Raw genomic sequence first — 12,332 nt, 5'->3', positions numbered from 1 at the left:
CTCTACTCTTGCTGAAAGGCATCAGCTATTTCAAGCTTACTTAAGTGCTGGTAGTCTGTTCCCACCCCATGTTGTTGTTGAAAAAGGAACAGATTTTTGCCCATCCGATTATAATGACGATATTAGAGAAGCTGTTTCACACCTTAACTGTCAGGCAAACACTAATTTCACATGAGGCAAAAGTGAAAGGGACTGAATACAAAAAAAATATGTTTCTTGTGCTGGATAAAATTGATGACGGAATTGTATTTGGCAAAATAAAAGCCATTCTCATTCAAGGAGATTACGTCAACTTCATCACAGAAAGATATAACTCTTCAACTCTCATTGATCAGGGCCTTCATTGCATTTCCGAGAAACCTGCAAAAAGGCTGTGTTGTGTCAGCCAAGAAAACCTATTAGACTATTATCCCTTGCCCATGTACAAATTGTGTGGCCTGTCAGTGCTTGCTCTTCACCACTCTTTTCCTTCTCTAGAATGATGTCTGCAACTGTGGGGGAGGAAGTAAAAAAGGTCATTTCCAAAGCGCTTCCTGGTCTTCTTGAAGAAAAGAAGGAACAGTTGATGCAGAGACTTATTAGCTGGGGTGTGGAGAGCACAGATGATCTAAAGTATGTAGAGGGGGCGCCTGGAGTGGACCTGTCTGATTTACTCCCGCCCATCCAGATTCGCAAACTGCTAGACAGCTTTAACCCCCTGAGGTCGGCGGTATCGCCGGCGATACCAGCTCGCTTTTTTTTTATCAGTGTAAAAGAAACTCATAAATACTCTGTTGACTTTGATTTTCCATAGGAGTTTCATACATCAATCGATTCTGTTAAATGTGTATTATTTTTGTGTATACTCACAATAAAAACAAAGTGTTGTGCTTTTCGCCAAATTAAGAAAAATAAACACGGAGCGAGTTCTGCCTTCTCTCTGTCCGTGTAGTCCATTCTGAAACGCGTCCGAAAATGAATCATAACTCAGCGAATACTTCTCACACAGACACGTGATATATGTCTTTATGAAGCTTGAAATCTATTCTTTTAAATGAAGTAATTAATATAAAAAACAAATGTTTTCAACTCATGTAATCCGTTTGAAAGCAAGGAGAGGTACCGTTTTTCCTTCTCCCTTCATCATCTCTAAATGAGCTGCGGCCGCCACGCCCCCGGCGCTATTCACATGGTAAATAGTTTAGGTAATCTATGCTTCGCACCCGCCCCCCGATCAATGCCTTGAAAACACGAAGTTTCATCAGATCAGATTCACTGATAGTTCATCGCGTTTAGAGAGGATGGCTCGTTTCTCCGGTAAAGACGCCCTTCAGATGATTCTGGACAGGAAGAACTCACCTTTTCCTCAGAGGAAGATTGTAACTCACGAATGGCAGTATTTTCAAGAGCGAATTGATCACGCCGAGTAAACACCGAGTTTTCACGTGAGTAAATACGTGTACTCAAGTGGTCTAGTGGTAGAACATTTGCCTAGCGTGTCAGAGGTTCTGAGTTCGAATCCGCACTCATATAGTTTTTTTTTTTTTTTTTTTTTTATCAAATCAGATTATGTTTATCAGTGGTTGTATATCAGGCAGAGACATGTTTGTGTGTATTTTGTTTTGTAATTTCACTGGAACGAAAAGAGAGTCTCCACAACGGATTGAAGCGCGCGTCCGAGTGAAGACTGCGCGAGCCTAAAACAAACACAGCATCCGCGTCTGACTCGCGGGAATCCACGGCGCAAACCTGTGAGGGGCTGTGTTTTCTCGAGCCCCATATCAGTTTGAGAAAACACAAGTTTATTCAGATCATTACTTGTTTACACCGTCTCGCAGCGCTGTGAGGAATAATAATAATAATGGAAAATGTCCCTCAAAAGGTAGATGTAAACAAACTATTAAAAGGTAAATATAATTTTTTTCTTTAAATAATTTTTATTAGTAACAAATTTGGGGAGAGGATAAATATTCCAAAACTGAAAATACAGTATGAGAATTAACTGCACAATTACTAGACATGTTTACCTTGGATATTATACAATTTGCAAGCACAATTTGTGGAAAAAAAAAATGTATATAAAAAATATAAATAAAATTTATTTTTGTGTATAAATATATACACATATATATGTGTGTGTGTATGCACATATATATATTTGTATAAGCAACGTATTAAACTGAAAAATTAACATTTATATTTCTTATAATAAAAATGAAAGACCTATGTTACAGACATATGAAAGTCAACATTTCGTTGATTAGTTTTGGATAGATTATACATTTTTACTGTAAAATATCTGCCACCTCAAATAAGCTTTTATTTGCCAATTTTTTGTCAAAAATAATCAAATAATCAATCAAATCCTTAACTTTGAAATATGTATGATAAAATGTATACTTTAGTTTTTACAAAGAAAGATTACACTTGAATTGTTGTTTATTGAAATATTTACAAGGTAGATGTAAACAAACTATTAAAAGGTAAATATAAGCCTTTTCTTTAAATAATTTTATTGTGTTTTATTAGTGACAAATTTGGGGAGAGGATAAATATTCCAAAACTGAAAATACAGTATGAGAATTAACTGCACAATTACTAGACATGTTTTCCTTGGATATTATAGGCCAATTTGCAAGCACAATATGTGGAAAAATAAAAAAGAATTGAGATGCTTCCAACTGTTGCTCTTGCATTCTTGTGGCTCAGTGACTCACCTGAATGAATGGCTCATTAAGTATGCGGTCCTCAGGTGTGAACCACTAAATATGCATGATCGTTGACGCCCACTCGAATATTGCCTTTCCAAACAGAAAGTGCTTTGCAAAATTCAAATCAATGTATTGTGTTATGTGAAGGATTAGGCAGGGTGATTTTCATATCATGTTGAAGAAAAAACACTAGGCGATGACATCCATTAGACAAAAGTCTTATTGGCACATATTTAGTGTGTGTTTTGTGGTCTTATTTCAGAAACTTTAGTTTTTAGTTTTTTCAATAACCACGCATAAACATTATTCTCTCAAAAATGCAGACATGTACATTCTTGTTGCTCACATATTATGGTAGCCCTGTTTGTGCTAAATAGTGTGTAAATTTTTTTTGCCATTACTATGTTTATAAGCAACTGAAAAAAGCACAAATGTCAGGGCATGTCAGAACATCTCAAGGACCCCAAAAACACCTTAGACCCTAGAGGGTTAACAGAGGTTATTTTGACATTCTGTATATGTATAAAGTATATTTTTTGTTACACTGTAAATAGTTATTTTTCTGATAAAGATATATTAGCATATATATTAGCACAGTTACATAACACTGACTTGTTGATGATGTATTTTCTTTTTCTATTAGCTGGAGAACACAATATATCTAGTGATGTCCCTCCAACAACAACTCCGCCTTCCTCCACTGTCACCTTAGACACAATTAGCCCACCAAGCCTTTCTTCAACCACAGCAGTTACTTGGCCTGAGTCATTTCAGGTTCCTTGGAACCAAATGTCGAGCGAATTACGCATTGCAGTAGCAAATGGAAAGAGACCACTCCCCCCTGATCGCCGCAAAATGATTCGCATCATTGTTGATGAAATTAGGAAACATGAAAAGAATCCAAGCAAAGCAGTGTCTTGCTGTTGCTCTCAAAATTGTAAAACAGTATCCACAGAGATTTTCTGATTTTGATGATGCTCAAGAAATGCTCATGATGTACTTGAGGAAAAAAGACAAACTTTAGAGACTTTGTACCAGCAATATGGAAAAGGTGGAGCTGACAGGGGGGATGTTTGTGCCTTAATGAAGGAAACTTACTATTTGCAAAGAAAGCACATCAATGACACACAAGCACCTCCTATCAAAGACCTCAAAAGCAAATGGCCATACCTGTTTGTGCAAAAGCACATATATGCACATTTTGAGGAGCTTACCAGTATCGCCATCCACAAAAGGCTCAACCAGGCCATACAGGAGTATGGTAAAGTTCTCATTGACTTCTTTAAGAGCAAACCCACAAATGATGTGGTCAAGAAAATATTGTCCAGCGAAGAGGAAGAAGTTGGACCCCTTGTGATTAAACTCATCCTGGCACATTTCCGAGAGGATCCAGATGGACTTCTGCTTCTTGCAAATCTTCTTGCAAATGTAAGTATATTGCTGAAAACCACTGTTTTTTTGTTTTTGTATGTTCTTGTATTAGTTTATATGGACATGCCTTCCACTTGGATATACACTGAGTTAATGTGTTTTTCTTCTCCACTCTCTAGAAGTGCACCACAGCAGCTGACCTTCAAGCGACACACACCATACCTGGGAGCCCACGACTAATTGTCCTTGGTAAGTCTGCACACTCTTGATTGACCAGAACTTGGTCTTGACCAGAAAAGAAAAGCTTGTATGTGTAACTACTTTGACAGTGTACTTTGCAGTTTAATCTTTTTCACTCAGGGTTTTGTCTCTATTAAAGGGATACTTCACCTCTGGGAAGATGAATGTGTATTTAAAATAGGTCATTTATGTAGAAGAAATGTGAAGAATTTTTTTAATTTGGAGCTTTCTAGACTGAGAAAAGCCAGAAAATGTATTTTTGGCTTATGTGGATGAAAGACAACAACTCCCAGAATGCACTTGATTCGCTGCCCTAGGAGGCCACGCCTACCGGTAAGAGAGCGCAGTTGAAAACAAGGTTAGGCTACCCTATGAGGCTACAGTGAGTCTCCGTGACGAGTCTGCCTGGGATTTCGGGATCGCCCAAAATGTCCGGGATTCGGCTTTTGCGTTCTACATTCGCCATTCATTATGTTTACTGTGGCGAGCAGGACGAGGCTGACGGCCGCGGGAGAACGGCGCGAGGCCGGTGGCGTCATTACTGAGCCAGTCTCGCAACGGAGGTGCGGGAATTTTCTTAGCAATGTTTAAAACGCACATCAACCATCACTTGTTTAGCGTTCATGTAAACACTACATTCAGATTCACCGATCGGAATGAATTCAGTTAGATTGAAACATGAGGTGTGCATGTAAACAATGAATGGCGACCGCAGAAAGCAAAAGCAAAAAACATTTTGAACGATCCTCGCCCGCCGGACAAGTCTGGGAAAAGGAGGATGGTAACCCATACTTACTCAGCTTTCTGCTACAATTCAGCTTTCTCCACAGAACAAGAGCCTGCTAGCTTAGCTTCCAAAGAAAGACGGCTGACTGTGTGTACATTCTGTGAGTGAGATCCCACCCTCTATGGGCGGGCTGAAAACATGCGGAACAACGCCATCTACTGGCTGTAGTCTTTAGCCTCAGGACAGAAAATCCTCCGATGACGCAAAATGACGATTTTTGCGTCATCGGAGGATTTTTTTCCTGACAAAAAATACATAAATCTCTCCTCTCAGGGGGATATGAGGGTGGAAAGCATGGTAATTCGAAAATACTACAGGTTTTCTACTAATACAAAGCTTAATGCTAAATCCTGAAGTATCCCTTTAAGGATGTTTATTTTATTGTTCCTTTATTTAGTTTTCAAGTTAAACATTTTTGTAATGCTGTCTTGTTGGCTTTGTGCTTGCTGTGCTAGTCTGTGTTACCGGTAATACTCAGTGTTCGTACACAATTACATTACACTGCTGTACTGCCCCCACTGTCCTTTGCTTTTTTATAGAAATAAAAACAGTTTAGTTCACTTGGACATGAGACGCTACAGTTGTAAACTGAAAGCATCTGCTCTAATTTGCTTATTGTTTTGTTATGCTCTTGTTAATTTGGTTTAAAAGAATGAGTCCATTCACTCTTAAGTACTTAAATGTAGTTTAAATGTAAAAAGCTGAAAGATAATAAATGGTATTGTTAAAAATGACTATTGTCACATGTGGTATTGATTGTTTTAGGAGACACTTTGACGAATGGGCACTGGATGCTGACTATTGAAGGCGAGGTTGTGTGTGAGGGTATTCAGCCCAACTTCCTGTCTGGCCTTGCCTCTCTATTCGCTGCATATTATATATTCAATCTTGAGTACCAGGAGGAGGCAGCGTGTACGTTGGAGTTCATACAAAGGTAATGGTTGAAATTCTAACAACTTCATTACCAGCATTTTACATATGTAGATTGTGTTTTATCAGAACTTTCCTTTATCTACGTAGTATTCTATATCTACATAGAATATTATGTTTATATCTATATTATATCTATTCATATTCATATTATACGTGTTATATCTTTTGAGGCCTTTAATACAATGTTTCTCACAATGACTCGAGAAGAGATTGCATTTTTCAGGGTGAATGATTTAGCACAGTGGTTCTCAACTCCAGTCCTCGGGACCCGGTGCTCTGCACATTTTGTATGTCTCTCTTATCTGACACTTCAGTTCAGTTCATAGAGTCTCTCTTGACGAGCTGATGATCTGGTTCAGGTGTGTTAAATAAGGGAGACATACTAAATGTGCAGAGCAGCGGGTCCCGAGGACTGGAGTTGAGAACCACTGACTAAAACATCCTTGGAAATCTAACATATGGTCCAATTTCAAAAACATGATTACCTGCCTCATAAGATAAAACCAACCTTAATTACATATTGTCTGTTTCATGACCCTGTAGGCGCTTTGTAGGCATTAATCCGGAGAGAGGAACAAAGTCGTCAAAAGGAAAGGTGCCATCTAAAATGACAGGGCAAATGGTGCAGAAAAAACAAGTTGCAGTGAACCCACATGTTGCCACTCTTCTCTGCAAATTGATGGATTTTCAGTGGAATTTCTAAAATGTAAGTAGACACATACACAAACATTTTTTTTCTTTTATTGTATCTCTGACTGTATCTGTCATCCTCTATCTGTCTCTGACTGTATTTGTCATCCTCTATCTGTCTCTGACTGTATCTGTAATCCTCTATCTGTCTCTGACTGTATCTGTCATCCTCTATCTGTCTCTGACTGTATCTGTCATCCCTCTATCTGTCTCTGACTGTATCTGTCATCCCTCTATCTGTCTCTGACTGTATCTGCCATCCTCTATCTGTCTCTGACTGTATCTGTCATCCTCTATCTGTCTCTGACTGTATCTGTCATCCTCTATCTGTCTCTGACTGTATCTGCCATCCTCTATCTCTCTCTGACTGTATCTGTCATCCTCTATCTGTCTCTGACTGTATCTGTAATCCTCTATCTCTCTCTGACTGTATCTGTCTCTGACTGTATCTGCCATCCTCTATCTGTCTCTGACTGTATCTGTCATCTTCTATCTGTCTCTGACTGTATCTGCCATCCTCTATCTGTCTCTGACTGTATCTGCCATCCTCTATCTCTCTCTGACTGTATCTGTCATCCTCTATCTGTCTCTGACTGTATCTGCCATCCTCTATCTGTCTCTGACTGTATCTGCCATCCTCTATCTCTCTCTGACTATATCTGTCTCTGACTGTATCTGTCATCTTCTATCTGTCTCTGACTGTATCTGTCATCCTCTATCTCTCTCTGACTATATCTGTCTCTGACTGTATCTGTCATCCTCTATCTGTCTCTGACTGTATCTGCCATCCTCTATCTGTCATCTTCTATCTGTCTCTGACTGTATCTGCCATCCTCTATCTGTCTCTGACTGTATCTGTCATCTTCTATCTGTCTCTGACTGTATCTGCCATCCTCTATCTGTCTCTGACTGTATCTGCCATCCTCTATCTCTCTCTGACTGTATCTGTCATCCTCTATCTGTCTCTGACTGTATCTGTCATCTTCTATCTGTCTCTGACTGTATCTGTCATCTTCTATCTGTCTCTGACTGTATCTGCCATCCTCTATCTCTCTCTGACTATATCTGTCTCTGACTTAATCATTATGTTTGTAATTTATCTAATATATTGTCCTCTGTTCTTTTCAATATTTCTAGCCAGTCTTTGGACCAAAAGTTTGACTCACTTGGGGCCTTGTTGTTTTGCCATGGTTTTGTTCAAGAAGTGGTGAAAACTCATAAGCATCCTTGTGGTTTTTAGAACCGTTTTAGTATGACCATGTTGGTCAAATTGTGATTATACAATAATGCATTTTGCCTATTTGTTCTTTGTGCGAAATGATGTCTAATATATGTTTGAATGAATTAAAAAACATTTAATGGGTTAGTTCACCTAAAAATGAAAGTTCTGTCATAAATGACTCACCCTCATGTCGTTCCAAAGCCGTAAGACCTTTGTTCATCTTTGGCACACAAATGAAGATCTTTTTGATGAAATCTGAGAGCTTTCTATCCCTCTATTGGGAGCAACACAACTTACATATTGGTCAATATTTTATTTATTGAAAATATTGACGTTTTGTTCTGGACTTTGAATGTGTAAGTTGTGTTGCTCCCAATAGAGGGATAGAAAGCTCTCTGATTTCATCAGAAAGATCTTCATTTGTGTTCTGAAGATGAATGAAGGTCTTACGGGTTTGGGATGAAATGAGAGTGAGTAATTAATGACAGAATTTTCATTTTTGGGTGAACTAACCCTTTAATTTCATGTACATAAAAAAAAAAAATACACAGTAATATGACAATAATTTGGGGTAAAGCTTTTGACAATATTTTCATTCAGATTTGTAAGTTATATATTAAATACATTTTGAACTGTTTTTCAAGATTAACAAGTGTCAAATTGTTTTTTTGTGAATTAAGTTATGCATTATACACACTGTTAAAAATTACCTGTAAATTTTACAGTAAAATACTGGCAGCAGGGTTGCCAGCCAATTACTGTATTTTTTACAGTAGCGTTTCTGTAATTTAATTTACAGAATTTTACTGTATTCTTTGATTACAGAAACGCTACTGTAAAAAATACAGTAATTGGCTGGCAACCCTGCTGCCAGTATTTTACTGTAAAATTTACAGGTAATTTTTAACAGTGTAGAACTGTTTGTATTAGCTGAAGTAAGACTTAACAGTGATTGTCTTTAGAAATAAAAATGTATTTATACAAAAGATTAAAACACTGGTTATACAAAGATTAATACTCGAAGCAAATCAAAAGAAAATGTTACAGAATAAAATACCTCAGCTTATTCAATATCAACAGGGCAGTCCTGTATGAGTGAATATTACAAAGACTAATTACCTTGTAAGCAGTTCAAGCAATTTGAGTAAATATGAACTTGTTCTCATCCGAGGTTTTCCAAGTTACAAAAATTCAGCAGAACAGTTCAAACCAAAAGAAATGTAGCTAGATTTAAACTAGAAGAGATTTTAATTTCTCTCTAGGGATGCAATCGACATCAAAATCAAAAATGCAGCAATCAACAGTCAGAAAGCAGTTATATTTATACGGAACTATGTTACATTGTTCCTATGCAGTTTCTTGTTTTTTTTCCAGAGGAACTAAGTCTCATGACAGGGTCTTGCGACATTAACCGTCTATTAACCTCTGAGGGGGTTTTTGGTGACATTGCTGTTTCCCATATATGGGCATTCTTGTGTCCCTTCCGTCCTCTGCGCTTCGGGGCTTCTATGTATGTGTGTGCGTGAATATGTATCTGGAAGTGTGTTTGTAGGTCCAAAATACCTATTAAAATTCATAAATCCCGGCACAATATATATATATATATATATATATATATATATATATATATATATATACAGTACAGGCCAAAAGTTTGGACACATTACTATTTTTAATGTTTTTGAAAGAAGTTTCTTCTGCTCGTCAAGCCTGCATTTATTTGATCAAAAATACAGAAAAAAAAATGTAATATTGTGATATATTATTACAATTTAAAATAATTGGTTGTCAATTTATTATACTTTAAATTATCATTTATTTCTGTGATGCAAAGCTGAATTTTCAGGATCATTACTCCAGTCTTCAGTGTCACATGTGACATCCAGTCTATCACATGATCCTTTAGAAATCATTCTAATATTCTGATTTATTATAAGTGTTGGAAACAGTTCTGCTGCCTAATATATTTGATGAATAAAAGGTTAAAAAGAACTGCATTTATTCAAAATAAAAAAATATTTTCTAATAATATAAATCTTCTTTATTATCCCTTTTTTATCAATTTAACACATCCTTGCTGAATAAAAGTATTGATTTATTTTTAAAAAAAAAGAAAGAAAAAAATTACTGACCCCAAATTACTGACCAGTAGTGTATATTGTTGTTACAAAAGATTTCTATTTTTAAAACATTGGCTTCTTTTTTTTTACTTTTTTTTTTTTACTTTTTATTCATCAAAGTATCCTAAAAAAGTATCACAGGTTATGAAAAAATATTAAGTAGCAGAACTGTTTCCAACTTTGATAATGAATCATCATATTAGAATGATTTCTAAAGGATCATGTGATAGACTGACTGGAGTAATGATCCTGAAAATTCAGCTTTGAATCACAGAAATAAATGATAATTTAAAGTATAATAAATTGAAAACCAATTATTTTAAATTGTAATAATATATCACAATATTACATTTTTGTCCTGTATTTTTGACCAAATAAATGCAGGCTTGATGAGCAGAAGAAACTTCTTTCAAAAACATTAAAAATAGTAATATGTCCAAACTTTTGGCCTGTACTGTATATATATTAGGGCTGCACGTTTTCAAGTTTTTCATTAACCGTTAACCGAGGCCCTTAGCGGTTAATACTCGGTTAACCATAGTGTGCGCCGCAACCCCGAGATAGGCGTAATTTGCGGGTGGGACATGTCCCCACCACTATTTTCTAAGGTCGATATTGTCCCCACCACTTTTGAAACATCTCGCGGCACGAATACCAATACAAATAAACAAAACATCTCCAGTTTACTAGCAGAGCATTCATTTCGTTAGTTTTTTTTTTAGGCGATCTAGCGCTGAAATGTTTTGTTTTTTAAATCAAGTGATTAAGTGCTCGTTGCCGCTGCGATCGAGAAGGGTCTTGTAAAACGTGCTGAGGTATTATTAATTCGTGGCCACGAAACAATTCACCTGAATATTCACCAATTCACACAAAAAAAAAAAAGGAATAAAAAGCTGTACGAGAATAGTCGGCCTTCACTGAAGAGCTATCTTCACAGGTAAGAAAAACAGTTTAATAATTATTATTAATTCGTGGCCACGAAATAATTCACCTGAATATTCACCAATTCACAAAAAAATAGGTCTTTAGCATTCACTAATTAATAGTATCAAACTGTTTTTGGCCACGTTGTAATTCGTTAAATCAAAATGAGGGAGGGAATTAGTTCAACGTGTCCACGATTTATTAAAACGAGGGAACAAATAAGTCGTCGTAACAACTAATTATTTAGATCAGTGGACAGGGCGCATAAGAACAAACAGTGAGAGAGCCCCGGCCGCGCGCGCGCGCACTCTCACCGCCTTCAAACAACACGAGCGCTGCATTGCTCTCTCTCCCTCGCGCATATCAACACAATAGTAAAAGGTCGGAAGACCGATTGTGTTTTATAGATTAGTAGTTTGTTCATATAAAGTGTTTGATTAGCAAGTACATGTTTAGGAAATGCATAATACAAATTGTATGGGTTAATGTAACGGTAAACGGACTCTGCGGGTAAAACTGTTGTGATGAAACTGCGCATGCGCGGGGTAAAACTGCTGGAGTAAAGCTGTGGCTCTGCGGCTCTGCAGACAGATATTATTGTGCTGCGATCAGTGGCGCGGATACTATGTTTGTTTCTGGCTCGCGCACAGCCTTCACTCTCGGACGCGCGCTTTCTTTGCCTATGGGAAGCCGTTCAGGAAATAATTCATATGTATTGTGTGAATATGGATTGGTTCACTGGTTGAATGTATGGTTTAATGACAAACGCATTGGTTTATAATACATCGGTATAACCAGACATATACTGGTTTAGATACATCGGTTTGATCAAGTGTACATGGGTTTGCTCCTTTATACACTGGTTTATTCAAGTATACATTGGGCTCCTCAAATATGCATTGGTTTCCTCAACTATATATTGGTTTAGATACATCGGTTTCCTCAACTGTATATTGGTTTAGATACATCGGTTTCCTCAACTATATATTGGTTTAGATACATCGGTTTCCTCAACTATATATTGGTTTGTATATATTGGTTTCCTCAACTATATATTGGTTTCTTCAGTTATACATTGGTTTCCTCAACTATATATTGGTTTAGATACATCGGTTTCTTCAACTATATATTGGTTTCCTCAACTATACATTGGTTTCCTCAACTATATATTGGTTTCCTCAACTATATATTAGTTTGGATACATTGGTTTCCTCAACTATATATTGGTTTCCTCAACTATATATTGGTTTAGATACATTGGTTTCCTCAACTATATATTGGTTTCCTCAACTATATATTGGTTTAGATACATCGGTTTCCCCAACTATATATTGGTTTAGATACATTGGTTTCCT

General features: G+C 36.9%; 1 protein-coding gene across 1 annotated transcript in view; it reads right to left on the bottom strand.

Annotated features, from left to right (window-relative positions):
• Positions 1-1,629: 1,629 nt before the first annotated feature.
• The window catches only part of LOC307161679 (uncharacterized protein), a 396,018-nt gene continuing 385,315 nt past the window's right edge, over positions 1,630-12,332 (bottom strand). Inside the window, exon 4 of the mRNA XM_079876558.1 lies at positions 1,630-1,676. The gene's annotated coding sequence lies outside the window, so the exon portion shown is untranslated. The remainder of the gene's footprint in view (positions 1,677-12,332) is intronic.

The sequence above is a fragment of the Squalius cephalus genome, assembly GCF_949319135.1.
Source record: "Squalius cephalus genome assembly, chromosome: 7".
NCBI classification, from domain to species: Eukaryota; Metazoa; Chordata; class Actinopteri; order Cypriniformes; family Leuciscidae; genus Squalius; species Squalius cephalus.
The sequence above is the reverse complement of the archived record's forward strand: the minus strand, read 5'-3'. Positions and strand labels throughout refer to the sequence as shown.